The 14,852-nt window shown below is 44.8% G+C and overlaps 1 protein-coding gene and 1 pseudogene across 2 annotated transcripts in view; both read right to left on the reverse strand.

Moving 5' to 3' along the window:
• The window catches only part of LOC144683570 (tetraspanin-18B-like), a 136,129-nt gene that overhangs the window by 20,169 nt on the left and 101,108 nt on the right, over positions 1–14,852 (reverse strand). The window lies entirely within an intron of this gene.
• Positions 14,282–14,442, reverse strand: LOC144684105 (U4 spliceosomal RNA; annotated as a pseudogene).

Raw genomic sequence — 14,852 nt, forward strand, 5'->3', positions numbered from 1 at the left:
TGCTGTAGTAAATTTTCTGGCTTGCTATTTAAATTTAAAATCTATTTTGGACAGTTGCTTAAAAGGGGTGCGTAGTTGGGAGTCAGCTTAAGTCGGAATTTTGGGTTTTGTTATAATATTAAGCAATTGTAATCTTATGTATGTGCTTGAAATCTTTTCCTTTGTTAATAAATGTTTTAATTTAGTTTTTAAAATCCCTGAAGGTGTTACTGGACCCATTACATCTGAATTCAGTGCCCAAATCTTCACATAATAAATACAAATTGCAAAACTGTTGTGATAACACGGCCAAGTTTCCTTTGTGGATTTGGTCTGCCTGGCACACATCACATGCCATGTCATAACAATAAAAAGCTTGAAGACATCACCAGCAGGGCACAAAAACAAAGGTGAAACTAAGACTGGATCGCACGACACACTTCCCTTTTAGTGATGTCATGCTGCTATCCCTTAAGGGCATTTTACAACAGCCCCCCCTTAATTTTAAAGATACTTTCCCTCCTTCCAAAGAAGTAGAACTGTTTACAATATATGTTCATGTTTAGTTACCACGACATAAGCATATAGAACTAATGAATCTATGAGTCTCTAAAGTGTGGAGGTAATCTGCTGGGACACACAGACTTTATGATGGTAACCTTGTCTGAAGGTTCCTTAATTGCTCACAGTGATCTGTGGGATTGTCATTGTTGGGTGTTATTCCTGGTTGCATGTGGGATCTTTTCCTGGGTGCAAAAGGACTGCATGGTGGTTGAGGAACTGGGTCTGATATGTCCACAGTTATGCCACACCGTTGCACATTTGTGTGTAATGACTTCATAGGTCCTTGGTTCTGAACAAACTCCTGTCATCTCAGCTGGTTGCCATGTACCTTCCATGGGATCCTGAATGCAAACTTGTTCTCCCAACTGCAAACTTGGCAATTCTATACCTGCATTTTTATCATGCACATTGGTCATCTTCTCTTGCGGTTTTAAAAATTGTTATCTAGTTCCTGCAAGAGTGGAATGGGTAAGAGTAGGTAGATTGGTACACCTTGGTCTGCCAAACATGAGCTTGGCTGGTGATGAAATAATTGCACTTAAAGGTGTCACTCTCTTATGTAACATTGCAATGTGTAGATATTGCTTGGTCTGTCTATATTTGAGAAATAGGGATTTCACCATACAAATCATTCATTCAGCTAGGCTATTAGATCTAGGGTAAAGAGAAGAAGAAGTAGTGTGATCTATATTCCACTTCTCACACATATCCTGAAATGGCTTACCAATAAATTGAGGACCGTTATCCATAAATGATCTCTCTAAACAAACCAAATAAACTGAAAATAGCACTTAGAGTGTGTGTGACAGCAGCGCTTGACGTATTGTGCAATTGTTGAATAATGGGGTACTTGGTAAAGTGGTTGACCATAACATTGAAGTCAGTGGCATGGATATGAAAGAGGCTGGATGCAGCTTTTGTCCAAGAATGGTTAGGAACTTCGTGTGGCATCAATGGTTCTCTGTGATGATTTGGCATATGTTCTTGACATGCCTTGTACTTCTTGACGACAACTTCAAAGTCATTGTTCATATCCGGCCAATAGGCTGTGCCTCTTGTCAGTCTTCTCGCCCGATCTATGCCCATGTGTGAGTGATGAAGTTGTTGAACAATATCAGGTCACAAAGATTCCGGTATGGTGACCTGCCTGCCTTTACAAATGACTCCCCGGGAGATAGCTAGCTCGTGCCGGTTAGGCCAAAATAGTCCCACGTGTTTGTGGACATGCTGAATTAAATCAGGCCATCCATTGATGATGGTTTTCCACAGTTTCTCTAATGTACATTCTTTTGCTGTTTCTTTTTGTTGCCGCTGGTATTCGCATTGCACAAAACTTATCAAATCATTTGACAGACTAGCATTCTCCTGCAAGTGTAATGTTGCAGCTCCCTTGAAACTGCCAATTTCATCAAAACATTCTAGATATTTCAATATTAGGTCATGAACTGAGGTGTTAGGAGTAGTTTCTAAGGTTGATCTGCCACATGAGGTCTGACTGATTCCATGGATTTTCAGTTGTGCGAACTCACAACATTCTGGTAGATAGCTACAGCATGTGTGAGTTTGTGATGGGCATTGCAATCCTGGACAACTATATTTGTGCTAAGTACCTACAGCTCGAGGAACTTCAGCACAGAGTTAATCAAGGACTACAGGGTGGATGGGCAAATTAATCATTGCACCATAGTGCAGGAGGCCATTGAATGGAGGCAGTGTAAAGGAATGTAGTAGTGGTATAGGATAGTATAGTCAAAGTGATAAATACCGTTCTCTGCAGCTGTGACAGGGTGCTCCAAAGCTTGTGTTGCATCCCCAGTGCCAGGATTAAGAACATCTCATTGCAACTAGAGAAGTACTTGGAGTGGGAGGCGGAAGACCCAGTTGTCATGGTTCGCATAGCAATGAATGACATATGTAGAATTAGGAATGATGTTCTGCTGACAGAGTTTGAGGAATTAGCGTCCAAATTAAAAGCACAAACTCAAAAGTAATACTTCCTGGATTTGCACCTGAGCCAGGCATAAATTAGCATAAGGATAAACAGATTTGAAGGTTAAATGTGTGACTGAATGAGTGAATGACTGAATGTGGAATGACTGAATGTGGAAGGCAGGGGTTTTGCTTCATGGGGCACTGGCACTAGTACTAGGAAGAGAGAGCGGTTCCATTAGGGTGGCCTTCACTTAAATTGGGCTGGGACCAGTTTCCTGGCAAATCTAATAACTAGGGAAGTAGGCAGGTCTTTAAACTAATAAAGGGGAATGGGCAGTGGAAGGATTCAGGAAAGGGTAACTTCAAAAGCAGCGCGGGAAATGTAAATGATCTAGAGCGTTTGGGTAAAATAACAGTGTGTCAGGGAAGGTTAGTGAGAGTCACAAAGTTGCATTAGAGAAGGTGACATCAGGGAAAATTAGAGAAAAGTCAAAGCTAAAGGCACCGTATCAGAATCTGCAAAACACTTGAAATAAATTAGATGAATTAATAGCACAGTTAGAAATTAATAATTTTGATCTAATAGCCATTGCAGAGATGTGGTTGCAAAGAGACCAAGTTTGGGAACAAAATATTCAAGGATACTTAACTTTTTGATGGACCAAATAGTGAAGGAGGAGGGGTAACTCTGATAATAGAGGACAGAAGGATGGAAAGTAGAGAGAAAGGATCTTAGCTCAGAAAATCAAGAAATTGAATCAGTTTGGGTAGAGCTAAGAAATAGCAAGGGTCAGAAAATATTACTGGGAATTGTTTACAGGTCCCTTAACAGTAGTTGTCATGTAGGGCAGAGTAAAAAGCAGGAAATTAGCGGTTCATGTTATAAAGGTAATTCAGTAATCGTGGGAGATTGGGCAAACCAAATTTGCAGTAATATTGTGGAAGTTAAGTTCATAGAATGTATATAAGTTAGTTTTCCAGTTCAGTATGTCAACAAACTGGGGAACAGGCTATTTTAGATCTAGTATTGTGCAATGGGAAAGGGTTAATTAATAACTTTGTAGTAAAGAGGCCTCTAATATGATGGGATTTTATATTGAGTTTGAAAGTGATATAGTTAAGTCCAATACTAGTGTTTCCAATCTAAACAAAGCAATGAGGGGTGAGTTGACTAAGGCAGATTGGGAAACTACATTAAAGGTTATGATGGTAGACAAGCAATGGCTAATATTTAAAGAATTGATACATAATTTGCAAAAATATTATGCATACCTTTAAGGCACACAAGGTCCACAGAACAGTGATCCAACCATGGTTAACAAGAGGAGTTAAAGATAGTATTACATTGAAGGAAGAGGCTTATAATGCTGCCAAAAAGTGAAGTAAGTCTGAGAATTGGGAGGATTTTAGAATTCAGAAAAGGTGGGCCAAGAAATTGCGAGGAACAGAGAAAAGGGAATATAAGAGCAGACTAGCAAGAGACATAAAAACAGATCGTAAACATTTCAATAGCTATATGTAAAATGGCACCAGTGTTGTACATGCTGACGTCCTGTCTTCATTCCCAGTGTCAAAAATCTCTGAGGAAGGGGAGAGTGAGGGCAGGAGAAACTCACCTACACTCCTGTTTAGGCCAATTAAAGTGGTTGGCGGCTTCGTTAAAAGCCCAACTTTCTACAGGTTTTTAACTTTGATGAAAGCAGCCGGCGCTTTAGAGCTGTCTGTCTCCAACTAGCTCAGGGCAGGCGTGGACCAAGTCAGGTGATGGTCAGAGAGCCTAGAAAAGTTTTTGTGGGAAAATCTAAAGGCTGATCAGAGCTGAACTAATCCCTTTGAAGAATACATTGCAGCAGCCCATCACAGATCAGGGAAGGAGCCAGCATTAAGAACTTTGCCAGTTCAGGCAAACATCACCTTCCTTGTGTCATGCGGACATCAGAGCAGTAGGCAAGGCTGTTTGGACTCAACCTGAGCACCAGGAAGGGTGTAGCTGCAAATGGGTGCTGCACCCTCAGAAATCAAGTCCATTAGAGGTGAGGAACAGCAGCCTGCACAGGAAGGGCAGAGCCCCCGGGCATCAGGAGGCCAGAGGAGAGAAACCAGGGGCACAACAGAGAAGGAGACACCACCCTGAGCACAGGGTTTACATGCAGAGGCGACCTGCACGTGCCCTCTAATTTTTTCCATCCACGTGCGGAATGAATTTTGTTAAGTACACCAGTATCAATTAAGATAATGTGCGGGATATTCACCACCAGTAGAAACCTATAACTAACATATATATTTGAAAAGTTACCATAGTAATGGAAGAAGAATAAAGAATACTACTGCCAGACATTGGCATAGTAACATGCCACTCCACAAATTACCAAAGTTACTGAATTCAATTTTAAATTTACCATGATGGCACTTGAACTCACTAGCACTAGGTTTTAAATTCTAGTACGCTAACCACTACACTACTATATATGAGAGACCCTCCCACTCGCTGACCCACCCCCTCCCTGACATTCCTACTCGCTGCCTCCCTCCCTAACTTTCCCACTAATCGCCTCCCTCCCCGACCTTCCCACTCACCTCCCCCCTCCCGCTAGGCACCTCTCTCCTCGACCCTCCTGCTCACGGCCTCCCTCCCCAACCCTTCTGCATGCTGACTCTCCTGCCTGCCGTTTCCTTCTCCCGAATCCATGCTGTGAGCGAGGGCTCAGGATAGAGGCAGCAAGAGGGAAGGTTGGGGAAGGAGGTGGTGAGCAGGAAGCTTGAGGAGGGGGATAGCGAGCGGGAAGATTGGGGAGGGGGTTGGCGAGTGGGAAGATTGGGGAGGGGGATGGTGAGCTGGAAGGTCAGGGAGGAAGGTGGTGAGCGGAAGGGTCGGGGAGCGAGGCAGAGCGTGAGCGGTGTTTTCATTTCTGCACTAGGTAATAGAGCCAGGGAGAGAAAGAGAGGGTGAGAGGAACCAGAGATTGAGATCAGTCCAACTGATGATTTGGAGTGGGAACTGAAGACCTTGGGAGGCCGTCTGCTTGCTGTTTAGCTTCAGGGAATCAGCTGGTGCGTATTAGGCCGACTGAGTGATAGCTTCAGGCTCCAGAAACTGACACAAGCGAATTTCAGCTGTTATTTCCACCTGATTAATCATGTCAGGCTTGGATCTCCTCCATTAATTCCCATTCAGGGGGAGTCTTCCAGTTCTTTGCTTTGGGGCAAGAGTGGCAGTAAACTTCATTTAGCCATCGGGATGCGTGCAGCTGTAATAATTAAGTGTGTGGCATTTGTTGGATTGTTGCGCAGCCATGCACATGTGTAGCTTAGAGGGAACACTGCTGAGAATCAGTGCTGAAGGAGACTGCGACTCTCTAGGAAGATGGTCACAGATTACTGTGTCCCCATTAGTGCAGACCTCACAGCTTGTACCACTGATCACTGCCTTGCCAGTAGCAGTCAAGGTAACTGCAGTCATGAATTTCTTTGCCGTTGGATCCTTTCAAGGGACAGCTGTGGACATCTGCAGCACTGCACAGGTGGCTGCATGAGTGCATCACTCAGGTGACAGGTCCCTCTTCACCAAGGCAACACATCAGATTCATAACTGATGGGGCACCATAGGCTCAGATGGCACTGGGTTCCACTGCCATCACTGGATCCCCCCAAGTGCAGGGCATCGTTGATTGCACCCATCTAGGCATCAAGGTGCCCAGTTACCAGCCAGTGAAACCCAACAACAGGAAGGGCTTCCACTCCCTCAATATCCAACAAGCATATGACCTCCACAAGTGCTTCTTCCATCTGTGCTCACTTTCCTGGCAGCTTTCATGACTCCTTCATCCTCCACCAGTCCAAGCTGCCTACAATCTTCACTCCAGCCATGGATGGATCCCAGGGGACAAGGGAAATCCCTTGAAGAGATGGCCACTGACCCCTCGACTGCAACTGTAAACACAAAGGCAATACAACCAATGCCAACTGCTCAGCTGGACAACCATTGAGAAGGTTATCAGGCTTCTGAAGATGCGATTCCAGTGCCTGGAACAGTCAGTTAGTACCCTGCAATATCCTTCTGCAAGGAATTTGGCTGTTGTGGTGGACTGATGTGCTCTCCATAACATGGCCCTCCAAAGACGTGCAGCCATTGTGGACAGTGAAGCCTTGGAAGGGGATAGCACATCAGGAAGGAGCAGGATCAGGAGGTAAGTGGAGAAAACAGAGGTAGAGAGTGGTGATGCTGAACAGAGAGGACCCCTGCTGAATGATGAGGATGCCTCCTCCTGCCACCCCACCCGGGAAGAGGACCTCCCTCCTCTCCCTCACGATGAAGTGAAGGGCTGCCCTGCTCAAGGTGCCGGACTTCTGGCTCCACCATGACATCTCATTTCCCTGTGGTGCAGTGGAATGTTCTGGAACAAACCACAGATTTCCCCCTCAGGACAACTAGCAGCCTGTGTTCACTGCCATGAGGTGTCTAAATCAGTCCCACTCTTCATCTGACCCACCTCTGTAACCACCTCCATTGGCTCTAATTGGACAGGATACCCATTTCCATATCAGTTAAGGGCTCGCCCCTGAGAAAATCTGAACATCAGTCAGTTTCCCGCCAGAGGCAGGTTTCTGACAGAGAAACAGACCCAGCTCCTGTTTTCCGCCTCCATGGTGAAAATCCAGCCCTTTTAACCTGTGTTTGTGGTAGAAAACACACTCACTTGCTATTATCATTGTCAGTCACACAAACAAAATGATGGGTTACAGAAGGTGGGAAGCTGAATCATGTGCTCTAATGACAGTCCTGACCGACTGCCTCCAGACCTGGGTTTGTGAACTATTACAGGTTTTACTGATCATTAATGTCAGTTCTTACCTGCATGGGTTAAAGCATTGACTGGCAAAATTAAAAAGCTTGTGGCCGCCTGCATAAACCAACAAGGGGCCTTGACATATTAGATTTAGTAAGGAGTAATAAGCCAGATTTAATTAACAACCTAAAGGTACTCGAACATTTATCTAATCACAATCATAACATGGTTGAGTTCAGCATGGTGTTTGAAAGAGTGAAACATGAAACAGATACTAAGATTCTAATTTAGATGAGGCTGACTTCAATGGGATGAGACAGAGACTGTCTACAGTAAACTGGAAAAATTTGTTAATGGGCAAAATGACAGATGATCAGTGGGAGGTGTTCAAAAAAGAATCTAACATGATTCAGAATCAGTTTATTCCCCTAAAGGGCAAAAGTTCTACTTGCCAAAAAAAGACACCAGCAACAACTAAAGAGGTAAGAGATAACATAAACCTGAAAGAACTAGCATATAAAAATACAAAAAAGCACAGATTCTGGCGAATGATACACAGCAAAGTTAGAATTAGTTGAGATCCAAACAGACTTGGGGTTCCAAGTATTCAGATCATTAAAATATCATGAATTGATACAGAAAATAATCAAATAGGCCAATGGAATGCTGTACCTGCCCCACTAAACTTCATTCTCCCTATCTCAACTCCATTTTTTTCTCCCCTATAATAGAGTCTCTTCCTACTTACATCCATGACTCTTCTGATGCCCTACCTCATTTCAACAGTTTCCAGTTTCCTGGTCCTAGCCACTTCCTCTACACTATGGACATCCAACCCCTCTACACCTCCTCCCCCACCAGGATGGTCTCAGAGCTTTCTGCTTCTTCCTCAAACAGAAGCCCAACCAGTCCCCATCCACTACCACCCTCCCCCGCCTGGCTGAGCTTGTTCTCACTCTGAACAACTTCTCCTTCAACTCCACTTTCTTCCTCCAAATAAAGGGTGTGGCTATCAGTACCAGCATAGGTCCCAGTTATGCCTGCCTTTTCGCAGGATGTGTGGAACATTCATTATTTCGGTCCTACTCAGGCTTTCTCCCTCATCTCTTTTTACAGAACATTGATGACTGTGTTGGTGCAGCCTCCTGCTCTCGCCATGAACTAGAAAATTTCATTGACTTTGTTTCCAATTTCCACCCTTCTCTCACCTTCAGCTGGTCCCCATCTCTGACTCTTCATTTTCCTTAGATAAAAGCAAAAACTGCGGATGCTGGAAATCCAAAACAAAAACAAAAATACTTGGAAAAACTCAGCGGGTCTGACAGCATCTGCGGAGAGGAATACAGTTAATGTTTCGAGTCCTTATGACTCTTCAACAGAACTAAGGAAAAATAGAAAAGAGGTGAAATATAAGCTGGTTTAAGGGGAGGTGGGACAGGTAGAGCTGGATAGAGGGCCAGTGATAGATGGAGATAACCAAAAGATGTCATAGACAAAAGGACAAAGGGGTGTTGACGGTGGTGATATTAGCCAAGAAATGTGCTAATGGTGACATTAAGGATAGAAAGCAGGATGAGCAAGGTACATATAGCCCTAGTGGAGGTGGGGTCGGGGGAAGGGATCGAAATAGGCTAAACGGTAGAGATAAAACAATGGATGGAAATGCATTTAAAAATAATGGAAATGGGTGGGAAAAGAAAAATATATATAAATTATTGGAAAAGGGGGGATCGGAAAGGGGGTGGGGATGGAAGAGAGAGTTCATGATCTAAAGTCGTTGAACTCAATATTCAGTCCGGAAGGCTGTAAAGTGCCTAGTCGGAAGATGAGGTGCTGTTCCTCCAGTTTGCGTTGAGCTTCACTGCAACATCGCAGCAGGCCAAGGACAGACATGTGGGCATGAGAGCTGGGTGATGTGTTGAAATGGCAAGTGACAGGGAGGTCTGGGTCATGCTTGTGGACAGACCGCAAAGCGGTCACCCAGACAGGGCCCTCAACCATGTCCGGCCCATCTCCCGCATATCCGCCCTCACACCTTCCTCTCCCTCCCAGAGCTATGATAGGGTCCCCTTTGTCCTCACTTATCACCCCACCAGCCTCCGCATTCAAAGGATCATCCTCCGCCATTTCCGCCAACTGCAGCATGATGCCACCACCAAACACATCTTCCCTTCACCCCCTCTGGTGGCATTCCGCAGGGATCGTTCCTTCCGGGACACCCTGGTCCACTCCTCCATCACCCCCTACACCTCAACCCTCTCCCACGGCACCTTCCCATGCAACCGCAGAAGGTACAACACCTGCCCTTTTACTTCCCCCGTCCTCACCATCCAAGGGCCCAAACACTCCTTTCAAGTGAAGCAGCGCTTCACTTGCACTTCCCTCAATTTAGTCATTCAGCATTCGCTGCTTCCTACGCGGTTTTCCTCTATATTGGAGAGACCAAACGCAGACTGGGTGACCGCTTTGCGGAACACCATCGGTCTGTCCGCAAGCATTACCCAGACCTCCCTGTCGCTTGCCATTTCAACACAGCACCCTGCTCTCATGCCCACATGTCCGTCCTTGGCCTGCGGCAATGTTCCAGTGAAGCTCAACGCAAACCAGAGGAACAGCACCTCATCTTCCAACTAGGCAATTTACAGCCTTCCGGACTGAATATTGAGTTCAACAACTTTAGATCATGAACTCTCTCTTCCATCCCTGCCCCCTTTCCGATCCCCCTTTTTCCAATAATTTATATATATTTTTCTTTTCCCACCTATTTCCATTATTTTTAAATGCATTTCCATCCATTGTTTTATCTCTACCTTTTAGCCTATTTCGATCCCTTCCCCCCACCCCACCCCCACTAGGGCTATCTGTCACTTGCCCGTCCTGCTTTCTACCCTTAATATCACCATTAGCACATTTCTTAGCTAATATCACCACCGTCAACACCTCTTTATCCTTTTGTCTATGACATCTTTTGTCAATCTCCACCTATCACTGGCCCTCTATCCAGCTCTACCTATTCCACCGCTCCCCCCCCTTAAACCAGCTTATATTTCACCTCTTTTCTATTTTTCCTTAGTTCTGTTGAAGAGTCATAAGGACTCGAAACGTTAACTGTATTTCTCTCCGCAGATGCTATCAGACCTGCTGAGTTTTTCCAGGTATTTTTGTTTTAGTCTTCCTTTCCCATCCTCAGCTTCTCCATCTCCATTTCTGGAGATAGACCTTCTAATAATGTTCGCAAACCCTTGGACTCCCATAGTTACCTCAACTACTCTTCCTCACACCCTGCCTTCTGTAAGGACTCCATTCCATTCTCCCAACTCCTCCGTCTCCGTCACATCTGTTCCAAAGATGCAAGCTTCCACACCAGCACTTCCAACATCTTTCATTTTCCTCAACCTAGAAGTCCCACAAAGCATGGTTGACAGGGCCCTCCAATTCCGACCTACTTCATGCACTCCTGCTCTCACACCTTCTTCTCCGTCCCAGGAACATGAGAGCGTTCCCCTTCTCTTCCCAATCACAAACTTCCCTCTGTCTTACTGCAATAGTTGCCCAGAAGAAGTTAGGCAAATTAAAAACAGTTCTAACGTCGGGGTAATTATTATACTGACCAGCACCCCCCCACCACCCAACCCCAACCACAGGACCCTCCACAGCCCCTGACCCCGCCACGGTACTTCCCCAACTCCCCCACTACCCTCCCTGACTGCACCCCCCTGACCCCCCACTAATACCCCCTCGACTACCCCGACCCACCCAACCCCTCCTGACCTGACCACCCGAACTGACCACCTCCCCGACCCCACCCCCGCCCCCGCCCTGACCACCCTTGCCCCCCTGACCACCCTAACCCCCTTCAAGGTAAGTAATTGGCAATCTGGCTCAATTTCCGCTCCACCAGAAGTTACAGGCCATTCTTTCCACAGGTGCTGCCTGACTCTTCGAGTTTCTTGAGCTGTTTGGTTCTTATTTAAAATGGAATGGTGACTATTATATCTAGAGAGATAGAATACGATGAGATTGAAGCCATTCTTCATCTATACAAGGACCAGCTGGACCACACCTGGAGTACTGTGAGCAGTTCTGGACACCAAACCTTAGGAAGAATACATTAATGGGCCGAATCTTCCAAGGAGTGGCAATCACCGTCAGATTGCTGCTCCGCACCAATTTACTTACCTTGCACTGGAGCTCCACATTTCTCACCCAGACTTCCAAACCAAGCCTCCTGAGAAATGTGGAGTGTACCTGCTCTCAGAGTCCTTCCCTTGTAGTGTAGGTGCATCGGGAGAAACCAAGCCAAGCCCCCTTTTGTCCAGCACTAGCTGCCATATACCAGTTAAGTTTAAATGTCTCAACCACTATGAGAAGCTACGGAGAGAAGATAAGTGTGAAAGGTAAGTGGCCGAGGGGATAGGATTGCCGGTGGGTGGATGAGGGGTAGGGTGGCAGGTGAGTGGGTGAGGGTGTGGGGTGAGATGGGAGGGGAGTCAGGGGGTAGTTGAGTGGTCAAGAGGCATTAGTTGGGGGGGTCATGGGTTAGTCAGAGGGTGGGGAGGGTAGTTGGGTGGTCAAGAAGATAGCCAAGAATACACAATGAGGCTTGGTTGAGAGCCCAGACAACAATTTCGCATGCTGAAACACATGAACCCGCCCCCCGGGAAATCATTTATTAATTGACATAGCTTGGCATGGGGGTGAATGGGGCCACCCCCCCCCACCCCCCCACCCCCACCACCACCGCCCCCAAGCAATGAAAATCCCACCTTTACAGGAACTTTCTCCCAAGACAGGCGAGTTGAGCTGGAATTTTCCAGATTCCCACTACCATCTCGAGGATGAAAATACAGGCCATAGAGCCTAGGAGTCCACTGATTCTGTGCTTTGAATAACTTCAAACAATAGCAGGTGTGAATTTCCAAAGATAACATTTATCTTGGTTTGCCCATTCCAGCGGGAGGCCCCCACCCATGATTATTCAATTCAGAGTTTTCCGGAAACTGGATAGTCTATGTTAAATAAGCAAAGGTCACCTGACCCCTTGGCAGCCATCTTAACAGTTCATCAACATCCATTTTAAACAGATGAAAAACAGTTCCAGAAGCTTCCATACAAGCTCAATCTATGGGTAAAGTTATGAATATGATGTGCCTTTACTGGGCATGACAACAGAAAAAGTGTCCCAGATAAACAGAGAGGTACAGAGAAGACAAGAGCATGCAACTGAGAGCCATGAAAGCAGACGTAGCACAGAAGCCAAAATGAAAGGCATACAAAAAGAATTCAACAATTGGAGATTGATGGAGAGACAAACACAGGAAGAAATATCCATTTTTTTTCATTTCTGTCCATGAACAATTCCACAGCAGATTGACTGCTTTTCTGTACAATCCATATTTATGGATCCCTATTCTACATTCCCTAATCTCTAATACACTCTCAGTTAGCTACTCTTCTACTGAATATATTTCCTGTTCTCCTCTGTTCAAAGTGTGTTCGCCAACACAATCTTCCGTTTTTGTTAATTGTGTTTCATTTTGGAATGTTTTTACTCCAAATCTTTGTTATGAAAGTAACAACAATGATCCGCACTTCTTACTTACTGTTCCCTGATGTTTCCCGGGAACCTGTTTACATGGGATAATTGTTTTGGCTCAGGTTCCTATGAATTTGGCATGTGTGACAGTTGTAGCCATTTATTTAGGCTGGTATCAGTGCTTGGGGAATTTATTTTACTTCAACTCCACAGCGCCTTTCAGACTGAATATATTATATTTCAATAGCTTGAAATAATCAAAGCCTCATTATTTGGCAGAGATGGAGCAATGCAATTCCTTAGCTATGTGGACGCTTAGATCAAGATTTCGAATACAATCATATTTAAGTGTTTCCATTCCATACACAAGCCCTGAGAAGGCAAATTGGAAAACATTGAGGGCAATTTTTTAAATTTCCTTTCTAATCTAGTTTTCCCCAATCCTTAATCCTACCTTGTTTAATAATGGATGCACTTTGCCACCCTGAGCATTAAATTTCATTTTTTGTTAATGTCTTAGTGTTTGGTGATTTGAGAGGTATTTAAGAAAGAAAGAACTTGCCTTTTTATAACTCAAAGCACATTTGGGGCAATGGAGTACATTTGAAGTGTAATGTAGGAAAAGGGGGTAGTCAATTTGCACACAGCAAGATCCCACAAGCAGCAAAATGATAATGACCTAGCTGATTATCTGCCTTTTGCAAATGTTGGCTGAGCATCACGTTCTTCCGAAAGGAATGATTTTGAATCGAGAGCAGCTAGGGAAGACTGGAAGATGATCACTCAAGGTCCCAACTCCTCAAGAATGAAGAGCTGTACATGGAAAGAGACATTTCCCTTCATTCAATGACATTAGGAGAAGTCAACATTAGTGTCAACACGAGGCATTCCTGCTTTATACTCATTCCAATTTCCTCACTATCATTGACGAACAGAAGAAAATATATCCAATGGGTAGCTTCTTATTTTATTATTATTAAAGATCAGTTTGCCTTTTTTGCCCCTCATATATTTCCGTCTCTCCTGACTTATACTGAAGTACAGCTGTACCGGTGCTGGTTGAGTATCTCATCTAGAGGACATTCTTTATGTGAAGGTCTCAGCGGTGGGAGTATCAAGAGCCCAATCCTGTCCCAGTCTCATGTCCACGTATGGAAAGAAGGGTTATCAGAAAATAATGAGGAGCAGGAGCTTCGACCATTTCCACTGCTCATTTTTATTTAACTCTTTCATGGGGATGTGGGCTTCACTAGCTAGGCCAACATTTGTTGCCCATCACTAATTGCCCTTGAGAAGGTGGTAAGATGTATACACACAGTGCTGTTAGGGAGGGAGTTCCAGGATCTTGATCCAGTGACAATGAATGAATGGTGATATAGTTCCAAGACAGGATGGTGTGTGACTTGGAGGGGAACTTGCAGGTGGTGATGTTCCCATGCATCTGCTGCCCTTGTCCTTCCAGGTTGTAGAGATCGCAGGTTTGGAAGGTGCCATCGAAGGAGAATTGGTGAGTTACTGCAGTGTGTCTTTTATATAGTCCACACTGCAGCCACTATACACCAGTATTGGGAAAAGTTTTCAATAAGCAATAATCGTGCCTCAGTTAAACCTCATTGACTACAATACTGCCACTGCAGTGAATATTTAAGGTGGTGGATGGGGTGCCAATCAAGCAGGCTGCTTTGTCCTGCATCTTGAGTGTTGTTGAAGCTGCACTCATCCAGGGAAGTGGAGAGTATTCCGTGACACTCCTGACTTTTGCCTTGTTGATGGTGGACAGGCTTTGGGGAATCAGGAGGTGAATTCTTGCTTCAGAATTCCCAGTCTCTGACCAGTTCAGCTTCTGGTCAATGATTGTTGTAATATTGCTTTGTAGTACACATAGTTTAACATACTGATTAACATACTGCTGAATATAAACATCATCACAGGAAGTGATGCAAGTTAACATATGACATAGTAGTTGGAGTAATATTGGTCAGCAGGTAACATATGTATGAAGAGCGCGCCTGGATTCCTCTCATTCTGCAATAAAGAACACTTAATTTAGATTG

Source organism: Cetorhinus maximus, chromosome 8 (assembly GCF_964194155.1).
Source record: "Cetorhinus maximus chromosome 8, sCetMax3.hap1.1, whole genome shotgun sequence".
Taxonomy (NCBI): Eukaryota; Metazoa; Chordata; class Chondrichthyes; order Lamniformes; family Cetorhinidae; genus Cetorhinus; species Cetorhinus maximus.